The sequence below is a fragment of the Lemur catta genome, chromosome 9 (assembly GCF_020740605.2).
Source record: "Lemur catta isolate mLemCat1 chromosome 9, mLemCat1.pri, whole genome shotgun sequence".
In the NCBI taxonomy this organism is placed as follows: Eukaryota; Metazoa; Chordata; class Mammalia; order Primates; family Lemuridae; genus Lemur; species Lemur catta.
The window spans coordinates 38111436-38125721 of record NC_059136.1 but is presented as its reverse complement, the minus strand read 5'-3'; positions in this window follow the sequence as shown (position 1 = coordinate 38125721).

Sequence of the window (14286 nt, the reverse complement as noted above, 5' to 3'; positions counted from 1 at the left end):
CGAGGGCTTGGGGCAGTGCGAGAGCCCTGGACTCCATGGCCCACGCTGCCACTAGCTTGTCTGCAAAGGGGGTTGGTTTCAGAAAGGTCAGGAGCCTGGCTCTCATACAGCAAAAACCCAGCTCTGTAGCCTTCCACTACTCACCAGGTCTTTGTGGACCCTCCACTGGGCTCAAGGTGCTCCGCTAGGTGCAGGCCCAAATACCGTGAGGAGACGTGACGGCGGGCAACAAGGAGGGCAGCCAGGGCTAGAGGCCGGACCACGCCATTTGAGGAGAAAAAGAGCTGTTGACATATTCTCTTTTTTCTGCTTTTTTTTCCTGACAGCTGCAAAACAATTTTATCACATGAATCCTCCATAATTTACTTACCTATATCCCAATGGGTGAAAATCTGCAAATTTTTATTAAAAACATTGTTGTCATGGAACTCGGTGCGCTGAATTTTGAGCATAGGTGAGAGCTGTCTGTAGAGCAGTTTCTTGGTAGTGGAAGGGTATGTGCATTTTAGATTCTGCTGGCTCATGCCTAATTGCCCTCTCTAAAGGATCATCTTTGGTATTCAGATGACTAAACTGAGGCTCAGGGGAGTTGTGGCTTTTGCCCCCGGCCACATCAGTGACATAATTTTATCAGAATTTGAGCTAGTTGAGTCTGTCTTCAAACCTCCACTTTCCAGCATTGCTCCGTGCTGTAAGTTCCTGAAACTCTTTCCACTGTGTATTATTTTTTTGCTCCCCCACCCCATAGCAAGCAGCAAGAAAAACCTTACAATGAAAGGGCCTTAGGTACCTGTTTGGGAGACAGCAAAGAAGTGTGTAGGGGGAGGCTGATTCCCCTCCAAGGTTATCACTGGGACGGGGACAAGGCACCTCCCCAAGAGTAGAGCTGGCGGTGGCAGCTTAAATGTAGAGAAGAAACAAGACATGGAAGAAGGCAGCCTGGCCAGAGTGGGAATCCTGGGGGCTTCCTGGGAGAACAGGTAGGTTCCCAGACAGCCTGCACCTTAATCTAGAAAATTCTCTGGTAAGGAGTTGTCAGCTCCTAATGCTTCCTGTCAGTGGAATTACCTTTGTTTTCTGTGACGTCTGTGCCCAAAAGGGTGGTGGTGAGGAACCGTGAGAGCTGGTGTCAGAGCGCTGGTCCTGCGATTCATTACAGTCCCTGGCTTCTCTCCTTTTCTGCTTCTGCTGGTCCTCCAGCTTCCCCATGCCATCCTCATGGAGACTTGAAGTGACAATTCAGGAAGTGGGAAGCTTCCCACAGTGAAATCCAGCCTGCGTTGGTGCCTGTCGTATGCCAAGCAGACAGGTCGGGGCTCAAATCCTGGACCTTTCTCTCTGGAACCTGGATACTAACGTGCCCAGCCATAGTTTCTGGGAGTGTTAAGGGAAATCATCACTGTTTTTCCTTTTCCAGACTCCCCAGGTTGCTGAGGTGATGGCTTCTGATGTTAGACACAGAGGTTAGTGAGGATGAAAATAATGACAGCATTCAGGGAATGCTGACCATGAGCTAGGCAGAGTTCTAAGTCTTTGCATTGTGTTAGTCACTATTGCTTCATAACAAATTCTCCCAAAACTTGAGTGACAAATGTTAAACTTCATTTTTTTTTAAAATTATCTCACACAGTTTTTTGGATTAGGTGTCTGAAAGCAGCTTCACTGATAGTTCTGGTTCAGGGTCTCTCATGAGGTTGCAGCCAAGATGTAAGCTGGGGCTGCAACATCTGAAGGCTCCGGTGGGGCTGTAGGATCCATTTCCAAGAAGGCTCCCTCACACGCCTGCCTTGTTTGTGCTGATGGTTGGCAGGAGGCCTCAGTTCTTTTCCATGTAGACCTCCGCAGCTCTGCTTAAGTGTCCTTATGAGATAGCAGCTGACTTCCCCTAGAGCAAGTGCTCCAAGAGAGCAAGGCACACGTTGCATTGTCTTTTATGACCCAGTCTTGGAAATCATACTACGTCATTTCTGCAACATTCTATTGGTTACACAGGTCAGCCCTATCCAGTGCGGGAGGGGACTACAGAGGACACAAATACCAGGAGGTGGGGATTACTGGGGCCATCTTGGAGGCTGTTTATACATGTTATTAACTCGTTTAACTCCCAAAATGCACCTAGGAGCCGTAGTTAGAAGAGACCAAAGTGAAGAAGGAGGTGTTCAGTGTGGGAGACCAAGATTTCAGAGAAGCAGAGGCAGAGCTTCCAGAGACAACGTTCCACCAGCATCATGGACACGAGTGTGGTGCCTCCTTGTCTGATGGCAGTGGCGTCTCCAGTTAAGAAGCTTGGTCAAGAGTGGTTTGTGAGTTGTTCCTGGCTGTGTTGCTTCCAAGCCTTACTCTTAAGCCACGCTGGGGATTCTGTGAGCCACCAATTATATAATAGGTTTGACTCGTTTAAACTAGTTGGAGAGGGTTCTGTTACCTACAATGGCTGTTATGAGCAATTCAAAGCACAAGGGGACATATTATTCTTGTAGGCTGAATGAGTAAGGAGAGTGATCAACATAATGTGAACAGTCCAAGCGCCACATCATCTTAGGTTTTATTAGCAAAAACATAGCACCTAGAATAAAGGAGGTGAGAGTGCATTCCTATTCTGTACTGATCAAAAGACAGCTGGAACATTGTGCCTGGAGGCTGTTTGTTTAAGAGAGACAGTGACAAATTAGAGCCTGTCAAGGGAAGAGGGCCCCGGATGGTGGGGAACACAAAACCATATCCCCCGAGGGCTAGAGGATGTGTTTCCTGGAGAAGAGAAGACACTGAGGGGCCTGTGGAGCTGCTTTCACATGTATGAAGCATTCTCCTGTGGTATCATGGTGCCGACTTGGACAGACTCAGGGTCAAATCCTGGTCACTTTCTCTATGTGGTGCCGGACAGACCCTGCTATGGTTTGGGTATTTGACCCTGCTCCAAAATCATGTTGAAATTTGAACTCCCATGTTGTAGGTGGGGCCTGATGGGAAGTGTTGGGTTGTAGGGGCGGATCCTCATGAATTGCTTGGTGCCATCTTCATGTGGCAATGAGTGAGTTCTCACTCTGTTAGTTCCTGTGAGAGCTGGTTGCTCAAAAGATCCTGGCACCCCACCCCACACTCACGTCCTCTTTTGTCACGTGATCTCTTGCACACTGTCTCTCCTTCCCCTCCCTCTGCCCCGAGTGGAAGCAGTCCGAGGCTCTCACCAGATGCAGATGCCGGCACCATGCTTCTTGGACAGCCTGTAGAACCGTTACTCAAAGCAACCTGTGTTCTTTATGAATTACCCAGCCTCCGGTATTTCTGGATAGCAACATAAGTGGACTAAGACAGGCGCTTAGTTTCTGGAAGTCATTTATGAAACACTAGCACATAGGAAATGTTTAATAAATATGGGCCCCCTTCCTCTTTACCCTCAGCACCCATGAGGGTATAAGAGTCAGATTTGTGCTCAGTCTGAAAGTGGAATGCAGGCAGTTGTCACCTTGTCCTTGGATTCTGGAATTCAAGCACAGTCTGGATGACCTACTGGACTGTTTACCCTCATTGAGCCCCTCTGGAGTCTGTGTCCTATGTTAAGCACATTGCATGAATTTTCCCATTTACTCCTATTGACAATCTTATGAAGTAGGAGCTATTATGTCCATTTTGCAGGTGAGGAAACTGAGGCTCATAAAGATTAAAGAGCTTGTCATTGTAAGTGGCACTGTCATTATTTGAACTTAACCCTCTCTGACTCCAAAGCCTGTGCTTGTAACCATTCTCAGCTGCTGAAGGTGGGGGATGAAGGAGTGGTGGGCAAGAGTAGGCGAGGGCAGGTATTAGGAGGGGCTGGCATGGATGCCCTCTAAGACTATTTCTAATTCAGAGCTTCAAGATCCTTTGGTTTCCTTGGGGCTGTGAAACAAAGTTCCTGGTGCAAGCTGTGCCTCAGCCCAGCCTTCTAAGCCCCTGCAGAATGTCTGGCACACCAGCCCAACTTCCCGCTTCTGCACGCCTGGAAGGCATGAGACAGCGAAGGGACCTCACTGCTCCCTGAATGCCAGGGAGGCCCTTGCAGCTGGGCCTTGGGCGGCCAGCATTGTGCAAGCGGGAGAAGCAGGCCCTGAAATCCTTTCTTTTCCAGAGAGTTTACACTCAGGACAAAGAGAGCTATTATCCCCTTGGCTGCCGTGACTGCTGCCCAGGCCTGTGGCCCAGGTGTCACATGCTGCCCCGGTCTCTCAGCCTGCTTTCTCTCTCCCTTTGTCTGTGGGAACACAGAGCCTGTCCCCTGCTTCCTTCTCTGACACCTCCCGAACCCCTCCAGGCCTTGGTTCCTAGCCACTGCTTTTCTGAAATGAACTTGAGTCCTGGCAGATTTGGACGGACCAGACGCAGCTGTGGGGGTGACGGACAGGGCTCGGCTCTTAGGATGCTGCCACTCTAGCCCCAATCTGGACGCCAGCCCTGTCACCAAGGCCCCTCGCACCCTGCTCAGTTTTTACTAGGCTCTGTCAGGGCTGCCTACAAAATGTGGCTTGAGTGCCTTAGCTGCACCTGCAAGCTTGCACGCCCCCGCCCTGACCCTGCGTCCCCTTCCTGTTCCACAGCAAAATGGAACCAGGAACCGGCTTCGAGAGCTTCCTGCCTGCATCTCCTGCCTCGGTGCCTTTGCGCATGCTTTCCTCTTCGCTCAGAATCCCCTCCCACCTTCCTCACTGGCCAAGTCTTCCTCGTCCTTCAAAGTCAAGCTCAGGTGTCACATCCCAGGCCTCGGTTCTCCTCTACCACACTCCCTTAGTACCTTTGGTTGTTACACGCCACAGGTGATGTGGTGCCCTGGTTCTGACAGAGACCTCCTGAGCCACACCGCCCAGGTTCAAGTGCTGGCCCTGCCATTTACCCGCCATGTGACCCTGGGCCTCAGCTCGCCTGCCTAACAAATGGAGAGGATGGGGCCTTTGGCAGGATTACGTGAGATCACACCCGTGGCCACTCAAGCCCCCAGCACAGAGTGAGCACTCAGCAGAGGTGACCGTTACTGCCATTCAGCAAAACACTTACCGAATGCCCTCTGTGTGTTGTGCGTCATGTCTCGGCAAGGCTGGGAAACACCAAGAACAAGATAGATGCAGTCTTGCTGCTCAGGAAAACATGCAAACAGGAGCCCAAGAGACCTCAGAGCCCCTGAAGTACAGGTTATAGGGAAAAATGGGTCGAGGTGCTACGGAATCCACCCCAGAGAGGGGAGTATCTGCAGGTGGGATCCTCGTGTCCACGCTGTTTGGGAGAGACCCCTGTCTTCTGTGAAAGGTTGGGTTGAGGCATTGATCTTCTGTCTGTCCTTCACCCCTGCTCCTGGCTGCAGAGAGCTCAGCGGTAGGTGGGCCACAGGACTTCCAGCTGGAATGTGGCATCTCTCTTGCCTTGTCACAGTTTGCCTTTCTCCCGGATCATTCCTACCAGCACATGAGCATGCAGCACCTTCTCCCATGCCCACCCCTGCCCCGTTTCTTGGTTTTCTTTTCTAGCAGATTTCCTCTAAGGATTGGCCTATTTGCGGACGTTACCCCCTCACCCTCCTGTGACATTCTCCTCAGGCCACTCCCATCTGCCTTCATCCCCAGTGACCTACTATGACCAAAGTCCCCAGTGATCTCCTCCTGCCCAAAGCACGGGAGGATTTTCATTCTCATTTTACTCACATTGGATTGCAGCCTCACCAGCTAATCACTTCCTTATCTATTGTACAGTTTTCTATTGCTGCTGCGGCAGACCACCACACAGTGGCTTAGAACAAATGTATTATTTCATAGTTCTGTGGGTTAGAAGTCAGAGACGGGTCTCACGAGACCAAAATGTAGGCAGGGCTTATCTCCTCTCTCAAGGCTCAGAGGAGCATCTGTTTCCTTGTCTTTTCCAGAGTATAGAGGCTTCTAGCTGCTGCCCACGTTCCTTGGTTTGTAGCCCCTTTCCTGTATCTTCAAAGCCAGCAATACCAGATTTCTCTAATCATTCTTCTGTCGTCACATCTCCATCAGACCCCACCCAGATAACCCAGGACAATCTCCCATCTCAGTGTGCCCAATCTTAATCATATCTGCAAGATCTCTCTGCCACATAAGGTGACAAATTCACAGGGTCTAGATAATAGAATATGACGTCTTTCAGGGGCTGTTATTCTGCCTGTCCCACTGATTCTTAAAAATCATTCTCCCCTTAGCTTCTGGAATGCCAGCCTTTCACTGCTTTCCTCCTGCAAACTGGTTTTAGTTTTCTTTACTCTTTCCTTCTTTACTTCCTACTCAACTTGTAAGTGTCAGAGGTGCTCCGGCTTTATATCGCTGTCTAGGAATCCCTCTCAGGCCAGTGACCCTAAACACGTCTTCACCTTCTTTTCCCCGGTCTCAATCTCTCCCCTGAGTTCCAGACTCAGCGACCATCAAAACACCTACTTGACATTTCTTTTAGTAGGTTCCTCAAATTTTGCATCTTCTCATTTAACATCCCAAATTCAACGTGTCTAAAACTGAACTCTGAAAATTTTATCCAAATATATTCTTCTTCCTTATCTTCCTCATCTCAGAAAAAAGGCACCACCATTTAGCTCAGACCAGAAGTCTAGGAGTCATTCCTGAGATTGTATCTTCTGACACTGCACTTACTAGCGAGTGGTGAGTTCTGTGGATGACACCCCTGAGTAGGTCTCGAGTCCCCCCGATTTGTCATCACTGGCCACCAGCATCTCAGTCCAAGCTTCCATCTCATCTCACCTGGATTACTGCAACCACCTTCCCTGCTTCCACCTGTGCTGCCTCCAAGCCCAGCAATTCTCCACATGGCATCCACAGAGAACTTCAAAAATGGAATCAGAGCATCCTCTTCCCTTGCTGGAATCCTGCAGTGGAAACAGCTTCTCATTCCTTTGACTAAAATGCACTGTCTTTGGCGTGTCCTCCAAGACCCTGTGGTGTCTGACTCCCGAGAGCCTTCTGATCGCCCCTCGCACTCGAGACCCCCTCGTTTCCTGCGCACCAGCCCTGCAGGCCGCCTTGCTGCTCCTCAGACACACCATCACCCTCGTTACGGACACGAGGTCTTCTCACTGGCTATTCCCTTGCTTGGAGCTCTGTTCCCTGCTGCTCATGTGGCTGTCCCCTCATTACATTCAGGTCTCTGCTCCAATGTCAGAGCCGCTGCAGGCTGTTCCTGCATGATTTTCTTTGTATCATATGTATGTATTTGTCTTTTATCTTGCTTACCCACTGGATATAATGTCCATGATGGCAAGGACTCCATTGCCTTGCTCACTTCTCCATTTACAGCACCTGAAAGGATGCCTGTCGTGTAGGAGGCACCCAGTACGTTTATTATCTGAATGAATGAGTGAAATGGGGAGGCTGCCCCTGGGGAGAAGTGAGTTGAGGAAGTAGCTGGGGAGGGGTCTCTCTGTTGGGAAGAACATTCAGGAGTCAGAAGATGGGGGCAAGGCCTCTGAGGGAGACCGTCTCCCTGGCGACAGAGGCCCCGTGGCTGCTCCTGGGGGAAGGCCAGAGGAGGCAGCGGGCTGGTGGAGCCTGTGGGGGACATCGAGGGAAGCAGAAAGTCAGTGCCCAGGCTGGCATCCAGCTCACACCCCGAGGCTCCTTCCCCGGCTTCCACCTCATTGCTCTGGCCACGGCAGACCCAGCAGATGGGCTCTCAGCAGGGGCCTGGATCTCAGCTGGGCCGGGCTCTGCTCGAGTGGGACAACTCTCAGCCTTCTACTCTCGAGCCTGACAGAGGCTCCCCAAACCTGGAAATCCTGGTTCATAAAGCTCAAAGGAACCTCACCCGGCTGAGAGCAACCCTGCAGCAGGGCTGCAGATGAGAGCCCAATAATGGTGCTGAGAGTAGTCAAATCCTAGCAGCCAGCCTGCCTCTGCATGTGTGCCTGGAACATTCCTTACCTTATCCCACCTAATCCTCACAATAACTCCCTGGGAAGGGGGCTATTTATCCTCATTTAAAAATGTGAACTGAAGTCCAGAGAGGGTGAGGGGCTTGTTCAAAGTCACACAGTTAGGAAGTGCTGGAGCTGGGACTCAGTGTCCCTGCCTCCCTCTGTTCCTCCTCTGTGTCCAGCGCATCAGTCCCCACTGGGTAATCGGGCATGAGCCCGTCGCACCTCCTCCTTAGGCTGCTTATAGGAACCTTTCTTCCCCATGCAGCATGTTACACTGCATGTCTTGTCCTTTGCGTGTTGTGGATTTGGGGCCATTTTGGAATCATACTTTATCTTACTATTTTTGCAATGTATACACATCATTAATTCTTTTGCCAAATGTCCACTGAGCCCCAACTCTGTGCCAGGTGGCAGCGATGAATAATAACAAGTCTAATGCTTGCTGAGGAGCATTTGCTCTGTGCCAGGCTCTGTTCCATGTGCTTTGCATGTGTAGACTCTTTCAGTCCTCACTGTGACCCTCCAGGGTAGGATACTTTTTGTTCTCCTTTTTCAGATGAGGAACTGAGAAGTAGCAAGTTAGTGACTGGCAAGGCTGGGATGGAAACCAAAGCCGTCTGCCTCCAAAACTCTTAATCACTGGTCCTTACCAAGTGAGAAGGTCTGAGAGAGAAAAAGGACTAGACAGGGTGCTGTAGGGGCGCAGCAGAGAGAGTTGCACATTTGGTTCAGATTACGACACGGGTGGAGATAAAGGATGTAAGAGACTTTACCAGGTGGAGGAGACAAGGGTGTTCCCAGAGGGACAAAAGTCCAGACAAAGACACAGAAGCCTTAAAGTCCCCAGTGGGTTCATGTAAACAATAGTTTCTAAGCTCCTTAAAGGCAAGAAAAAAATCTGGTTTACCTTTTTGTTTATCTGCTCCTCAGTAAATATTTGTTGAATTTTAAAAACACCAAATAAAAGAATTCATCTGGCCTGGCTCCCAGCTTTGGGGCAAGAAAGGCAGAAATGTGCATTTGTGGAGCAGCTCCGAGGTGCCAGCCCTTCCCGTGTGCCTGTGTCAGGACAAGCCTTCACTGGAGCATCCTCTCCGTTTCTCAGACGAGGAGACTGAGGTGCAAACATGGGTGCACGCAGAGCCAGAGGCTGCCATCCCATCCCACTCAACTCCCTCCAACTTCCAAGTGCATTCCCGCCCACTTTTCCATAGTAAGTCCTCTAGAACTGTTTCTACCTTTTGAGCCAGTGAAAGGGTGTCCTGTGACATCATTTCCTCTTCCTGGTGTTCACTTCCTCTTCCCCTCCTGGTGTCCACCGTGGCATCGTTCCTGTCTGGGCCAGTGCCTCAACTCTGACCCTAACTGTCCTCAGACCCTGTCCCCTGACTAAACACACCCTTGTCTCCCACAACCCACTGACGCCCTGCTCTCCTGGGAACTGATAAGTCCTCTCCCTTTCGGAGCCATGTGGATGATAGGGCTACCAAGAAAAGAAGCAGTCTTTTATTTTAACTTAAATTTCACTTTATTATTGCTTTTCTACTACAGAATCACTCCACGTTCATCACTGAAAAAATTAGAAGATTCAGAAAAGCCGTATTTTACCACTATGTGACTGGGGCAAATCTTCTCAGCTCTGAGCCTCAGTTTCTACAAAATGTCAAAGGGGAATGAAAATATGTATCCTAAGTGCACGAAGAGTTTGTATGCACAGATCTGCTCATTGCAGCATTGTCTGTGCTCTCGAGAAATTACATGTCCATGTGTTGGGGATTGGCTAAAAAATTATGGTACGTACATACAAGGTCCGCTAAAAAATATGATGTCGATCTATATTTATAGAGTTAGAAACTTCTACTTGACTTACCATTGAATGATAAAATCAGCATTACAGTGGATATAATGGATATTTTCTACCTCCCTTTCTTATCTGCTGTCTGAGGCTTCCATGCCCGCTAAGTCTGGGTTGGTTGGCCAACGGGAGGCACCAGCAGTTGGAGGGGGAAGGAGAGTGAGGTGAGGGTATTTATTCCTCTGACTCCATCTCTGTGGGTTTGTTGGAGCTGGCTGTGTCTCTACTGAAGGCTGAGATTCCCGACAGGTTTGCAGTAACCTCTCCCATCCCTCGCCCTTCAGCCCTAAGGGTGGTAATGGCTCTTCCCTATCCCTAGCAGTGGATAGGACTTGACTATTCCTTTCCAGTTTTCGTAGCTTCTGCCCACATCTATGTAAACAGTTCCGTTATTAAACTCTCCTCATTTACCCAGTTGAGTGTTTCATCTATTTCTGCCAAGAGCCCAATTAATAAAATAACATAATCCCATTTAGGTAAAATTACACCTATCTACATATCCAACAAAGAAATCCTAGAAGGATGTTTATGAAAACATCGCTATCTCAGTGTGTTGGAGTTTGGGCGGGATTTTTTTTTTCTTCTTTATGCTTTTCTGAAAAGTTCAAACTTTTCTACAACAAGCAGGCATTAATCTCCGAGCCCAGAAAACAAAACAAAACAGTTGTTGTAAAGGTCAGATGAGAGCAAGACCTGACAAGTGCTTTGTACGTTAGGATCTTCCTTCAAACTTCAGGTCCTAATGTGTGAGCCGATTAGTCCAAGGATCTCTAGAATGTTTGCATTGAGATCTGATTCCTGATTTCCTCAAGGCAGAGACTGATTTTCCCCCTGGAGAAAAGAACTCAAATGTACATGAACCAGTCCAGCCTCACTGGCCTCTTCATTCCAGAGCATCTCAGCAAACAGTCAAGTTCAGGCCAGCTCCTTTCCAGTTGTCTGCCCACTCCCACTCTCCAGGTCAGCTACCCACCCGCCTCTCCCCAGCCCTGTGCACAAGGGTGGAGAGTGCCGATGAAGCCCGGGGTGATGAACTTGCAGAGAAACTGCTCCTCTGGTCTCATGGGTCAGCATGTCTGTGCCGAAATGAAAGAGAGGACTTCCAAAGGAATGCCTCCTTTTTCATAGAACTTGGCGATGAATTAATCATTGTTTAACGGGGCTGTGTGATCCCTGGTCCCAGTAACGGTGCTAAGACATAAATCACTGCTCTTTGGGGGTGGGGTTGAGAAGGGGGCCCAGAATAGCTGTAAAGCCCTGTTCTTCTAAGAAGAAGAAAAAAAATCCTTGTTTTCATGTGGCTGGGAGTGGATTCTGGGCTATTTATAATCTGCTACCGAGCTAAGGCGTTTCTGCAGCTGGACTTGGGAGATAATCAGCACAGTTTTTTTCTGGAGCCAGGTCTGCAAAACAGACCTGTCTCCTCTGGCAGCCCATCCCACCCCACCCCCCCCCAGCCCGGCCCACCCCCTTTGCCCCAGGGCCTCCCCAGCCTGGCCTACTTTGCTTGGCTTCAGCTTCCAAGAAAGCAAAGGGTGCATTTAAAAACAGAAAGGCCAAACTATCTCAGCTCAGAGTTGAAGGCGAGGATTGTGACCTGCTGGCAGATGGATTGGCCTAGAACAGGCCTGTGGAATGTCCATGGAACTTGGCACAAAGGGTCTTTCAGAGCTATGGGGAAGGGGCACATGCCATGGGCTCCATTCCTTTCTCCCAGAAGTTGCTCTAGATAGAAAAACAAGGTCCCAGGGAGGGAAAACTCCAAAGTACACCCATTGTACATTTTAGCAGAACTTTTGGAATAGGGCTCAAAAGACCTGAGTCTTAACCCTTCCTTTACTGGGACGGGCTGGAGACCAGGGTAGACCTCTTCAGGTCTCTGGACTTTAGTTTCCTCATATATAAAATGGGGGGCTAGGCTCAGTAATTTCCACATTTTAAAACCCATGAATGAAACGTGCTTTTCTAAAAACAATATTGCATAAAAACAGAATATATCAAACAGATACAGGCAGGGTAACTGGTTGAAGTAGGATGGGGGGCTTGTGGCTGTGAGCCCACTTACTTGGCCTCTTTTTTTTTTTTTTTTTTTTGAGACAGGGTCTTACTCTGTCACCCAGGCTAGAGTGCAGTGATGTCATCATAGCTCACTGCAACCTCAAACTCCTGCCTCAGCCTCCCGAGTAGCTGGGACCATAGGCGCATGCCACCATGCCCAGCTGATTTTTTTATTTTTTTGTAGAGATGGGGTCTTGCTCTTGCTCAGGCTGGTCTTGAACTCCTGGCCTCAAGCAATCCTCCCGCCTCAGTCTCCCAAAGTGCTAGGATTACAGGTGTGAGCCACTGCGCACCTGTAATCTTGGCCCTCTTTCTCAGCCTGACGTATAGGTGAAGGCTGTCCAGGAGCCTAGCGTGCTGAGAGAGTTTTGCCATTGCTGGATCAGTGATCTCTAACCTTCTAAGATTTGAAATTTATTCTTTCATTCTCCCTCACCAAGTATTTACTGAGCTTCTACCAGTAGGAGCCTTGGTGTTGGGGATAAAAAGATGAAAAAGAAGCCATTGTCTTTGCCTTGTGGAGCTTGTACTCTAGTTGGGGAGAAAGACATTAATTAAATAAATGCTATGTGTGTGTGCATGTGTGTATGTTACTGGGTTGAATAGTGTCCTCCCTTTCCAAATTCTTGTCTTTCTGGGAACTTCAGAATGTGACTGTATTTGGAAATAGGGTCTTTACTGATGTAATTAGTTAAGATGAAGCCATACTAGAGTAGGTGGGCCCTAACTCCAGTATGACTGGCGTTCTTTCAAGAAGGGGAGAAGAGGCATGGAGACACAGACACACAGGGAGAATGCCAGGGGACAGCCAAGGCAGAGACGTAGCTATAAGCCAAGGAACACCAAAGACTGTCAGCAAACCACTAGAAACTAGGAGGAAGCCTACTTTCTCTAGTGCCTATGGAGGAAGTCTGGCTCTGCTGACATCTGGATTTCAGACTTCTGGTCTCCAGAGCTATTAGAGAACAAATTTCTGTTGCTTTAAGCCACCCAGTTTGTGGAACTTGTTACAACAGCCCTAAAAAACTAATAAAAATACAGATGGTTCTCATTATTTGCAGTAGCTATGTTCTATAAAGTCACCATAAGCACTGAATTAGTGAATACTGAACCACTGCTCCTAGGGGAAATACAGAGTTCAGTTCCTGTGAGCCTCTGGTCTCATCAACCAATCAATACATGTTTTATGTGTTTCTGTTTAATGACACCTTATTCAATATATATTGTTGATTCATTGACATTGAACTCATGGCCAACAGCAATACAATCCATGCTTAAATGAATCTTAACTAACACATATATTTCCTCTGTAAGACACAACACAGCCTTCTTGAACTCAGGAACACTAGACAGCACTTCAACACTATACTTGGGGAGCATTTGAAACAGCCAATGAAACCACCAACAAAAATCACAAAAACATAGAAGACATGGCACCAAATTGGCTGCTAAAAGGACATTTATTTGAGTATGAGAATATGAGAGAGGAAATAAGAAGGCAGGGTGTTGCCTTGTTGGATCCCAGTTGAGATCCAACAGTTGGATTGGGTGACTCAGAACTCAGATGTTTTGCTGCCCTGTGTATGTTTGCAAATGACCTTGACAGCTTTAAGAACTGATTTTGGAGTTACAAATAAATTTTAGCAAGTAGGCAAATTCATAAATATATAATCTATGAATAATGAGGGTTGACTGTACACACATACCACATTCAAACTGTGTGAAACGCCGTGAAGGGGAAGAATAGAGTGTTTGAAAGACAAGAGAGAACACCTTCTTCAGGTGGCACAGGCAGGGAGGCACTGAAGTGGTGGCATTTCAAGCCAAAGCCTGCAGGATAGAGAGGAACTAGGTGTGGAGGGGAGAGGTCTACCTGCAAAAGGGGCAACTTGCAGGAGTCTGAGCTGCAGGAAAGACCTTGATGCATTTGCATGGGGAGGAGGGAGTGCCTAGAACAAGATGGGAGCGGTGTGGCTGAGGGCAGGGAGTCGGGCCAGGGCCTGACCGTGCAGGGCCTGGGAAGGGCCGGAGTTTGGATACCACTTTAGTGCAGTGGGGACTATTGGCGTGTTTTGAGCAGGAAGGTGAAATGTCCTAGGTAGGGTTAAAGTTTTCTCTAGCTGCTCCACGGATTTGCCAGAACAAAGTCTGGTTCCCTTAGCTGGCTAATCTAAGAAATAAATACGTGATACTCTCAAATCCTCGTTTGGATTTAGAGAGGGATATAAGTAAATGTCAAATAAGGTGTCATGGTGTGATAATACCTCAGTTTGTTCCACACATAATGGTGTTTAATTTTAAAATCGGACCCACTAGGACTATAATGTCTCCAACCAAGGGAGTAACCCTTGCCTGTGACCGCTTTAGCTTCCACAGCAGGAAAAGGGCGGGAGATATTTTTAGAAGGGAGACCTCTCAGTGCCCCTAAACCACGCTGGAGGCACGGCCGGCCCCAGGGGACGGT